The sequence below is a fragment of the Myotis myotis genome, unplaced genomic scaffold (genome assembly GCF_014108235.1).
Source record: "Myotis myotis isolate mMyoMyo1 unplaced genomic scaffold, mMyoMyo1.p scaffold_m19_p_2, whole genome shotgun sequence".
Classification (NCBI taxonomy): Eukaryota; Metazoa; Chordata; class Mammalia; order Chiroptera; family Vespertilionidae; genus Myotis; species Myotis myotis.
In genome coordinates, this window is record NW_023416324.1 from 109,122,221 (window position 1) to 109,125,335 (window position 3,115).

At 48.4% G+C, this 3,115-nt stretch overlaps 1 pseudogene; it reads left to right on the forward strand.

Annotated features, from left to right (window-relative positions):
• Window positions 1–590: 590 nt before the first annotated feature.
• LOC118675250 lies at window positions 591–1,358 on the forward strand (annotated as a pseudogene).
• Window positions 1,359–3,115: the final 1,757 nt, after the last annotated feature.

Genomic DNA, 3,115 nt, shown 5'->3' on the forward strand with positions numbered 1-3,115 from the left:
AAGGGAAGGACCAAAGAAGCTGCCTGCTGCTGAGGGAACCCAGGTGGCAGCCAAGAGCTGGAGAACCAGGCCGCCTTTGTGATTGGAGAACTGGGGCGCCTTTGCTGGCCCTGGGCCAGTAATTGGAGAAGCCGGATGTTCACCTCTTCCGTGCCCCGCCTGGCTTCTCAGATCACTGATCACCAGTGATCAGGGAACACCCAGAGATGGGGCCAGAGGCCGGGCTGCGTCGCTGCTGGGGCATGCAATCCAGTGCCCGGGGGTGATGCAGCCAGGCCCCAGAAGGAGACCCAGGGGCCTCCCAAGAGGAGAGTCTCCATGGTCAGATGGCGCAGTGTAGGGACAGGAATAATGATGGAGGTGACTCAAATGCCTGGCCGAGGCACTAGACCAGTGAGCAGGGCCTTTCAGCCGGGACTCTGGGTGGGGGTGGGGCGAGGGAGGCAAGCGGGAAATAGAGAACTAAAACTCTCAGGAGGCTTAGCGGCCGGGGGCCTGGGTGCCTGGCCGTGAAATCGGATGGGGCCTGTCATTTTGCACTTGAAGAGGCTTGCAAGGTTGGAAGTTCTGCGCCAGGAGCCAGGGAGAAATGGAGCTGGAGCAGTGAGAGGGGACCATGGCAGCTGTGGGGTTTGAGGAGTTCTCAGCACCTCCCGGCTCGGAGTTGGCACTGCCTCCGCTGTTCGGTGGTCACATCCTGGAGAGCGAGTCTGAGACTGAAGTGGAGTTCATGTCTGGGGGTCTGGGCAGCTCCAGCCTTCAGGAGCGAGATGAAGAGGAGGAAGCAGCCCAAGGCTGGCGGCGGCGGCGGCGTGCCAACGGGAACTCAATCGCAGGAAGTACCAGGCGCTGGGTCGTGCTGCAGGGAGATCGAGCAGGTGAACAAGCAGGTCCTGAACAGGCTCCATCAGGTACAGAGTATAACATGGAGACTCCAGCAGGAGCGGAGGTTCCTCATGAGGGTGCTGGACTCCTACCGTGACGACTACAGGGTCAGCCAGTTCACCATCTTACTAGAGGACGAAGGCAGCCAGGGCACAGATGCCCCCACTCCAGGCAACACTGAAAATGGGCCTCTGGAGAAAGAGGGGCTGCCCCCACCCAGGAGGACGCCAGCATCCGCAGAAGCCAGCAGCCTAGCCCCTGGCAAGGGGCCCAGCGGTTGGAAGAGGCGGCGAGTGCTAAGGGAAGGGCGCCAGGCGGGAGCCCCGCTGACTCTGGAGCTGGTCCCCGTGCAGATAAAAGTGGAGGAAGACTTTGGCTTCAAAGCGGTCAAGGCTCTGGACTCAAGTTGGGTTTATCGGGGGCCAGACAAGCTGCTGTCCTACCCCAACCTAGCCAGCTCCCCCTTTGACTGACCCCCCAATAAACAGACTCCATGATCTCCTCGGCAAAAGAAAAAAAAAAAAGCTTATAGAGGCATGCTTATAGGATCAAATAGTATAAATATAGATGTAACAGGACAATAAAAAGAGAACCTGGCTATGATCACCTGAACGCTGCCTCTCTGTCATTCCTTCTTCGCCGACTCCATCCACACCTTTGGGAACTGCTGGACCTGCTGGGGCTGGACCCCAACAGTCCTTTTCTTATAAGGACTTCATGAGATGGGCTATGGGTCCCACTGGAACTCCCTCAATTTAATGTAATCCCCTCTTTAAAGATCTTATTTCCATATACAGGTACATTCTGAGGTTCTGGAGATTAGGATTTTAACATACATTTTGTTGATTACCCAAATCAGCCCTTAACAACCAGCATGTTTCAGAAAGTAGATTCCTACAGGGTTATTTACCAAACATTCAGAAGTATTTTTAAAAGAGCTAAGCTCCTCGGCCACTGCGCGGGCCCCTCCCGGTGAAGAGCGAAGGCCTGGGTTCTGGGCGCTGGAGGAAAACTGGTGCCAGCAGCCAGGGGAAGGGGTCCCAGATTGCGAGAGGGCACAGGCCAGATACTGAGGTATCCACCCGAGTGCACAAATTTTTGTGCACTGGGCCTCTAATTGTATTATAAAATTAAAAATTCATGAATGTGTGGGAGGTATAATTTAGGGATGAAGGTTTACAATATTGGGAAGAGAAGATGAGCTTGGGTATTTGCTTATTGTCCAGTTAGTATATGTGAAGTTCGTTCCAGTCTAGGAACCCCTTTTTTCTTGTCCTTTATTGTCAAATGTACCACTTCTGGCTAATTTTATATCTCCTATTATGAGAAACAGGTAGCAATGCTTTCATTACTTATAAAGCCATGGATTTCTGAAATCTCTTTGTATTGAAAGAAAATAGAATTTCCTTCCTCTGTAATCCCCTAATACTATTAAACTAACACTGGTTATATTGTTATTCATCCAGTGTCCTCCATGAATACTGGCTTCTAAAGAGAACTTAAGGTTGTATTGTATTTTGTTGGTAATGACCAAATGCAGATCTTACTGAGTGTTCAGTAAAGTGTGAATGATTATTTATTATCTGGTCATGTTAAACTTACCATTTGGAATTTTATAAAAATAAAGCAGCACATATTTCCTCCCCGCAAAAAATGCCACTTGATCATGGTGTATGATTTTTCTAATGTAATGCTGGATTCGATTTGCTAGAATTTTGTTGAGGATTTTGGCATCTATGTTCATCGGGAATATTGGCCTATAATTCTTTCTTTATAGTGTCTTTATCTGGTTTGGGTATTAGGGTAATGCTGGCTTCATAGAAAGAGCTTGGAAGTGGGCCTTCCTCTTGAATTTTTTGAAATAGTCTGAGGAGGATAGGTTTTAGTTCTTTGAATGTTTGATAAAATTCCCCTGTAAAGCCATCCAGACCAGGACTTTTATTTACTGGGAGATTTTGAATAGTGCTTCAATTTCATTAGTAGTTATCAGCCTATTCTGGTTTTTTTATTCTTCCTGATTGAATTTTGGAAGTTTGTATTTTTCTAAGAATATGTCCATTTCATCTCAGCGGTTCTCAATCTGTGAGTCGCGACACCTTTGAGGGTTGAACGACCCTTTCACAGGGGTCGGTCACCTAAGACCATCAGAAAACACATATATAATTACATATTGTTTTTGTGATTAATCACTATGCTTTAATTATGTTCAATTTGTAACAATGCAAATACA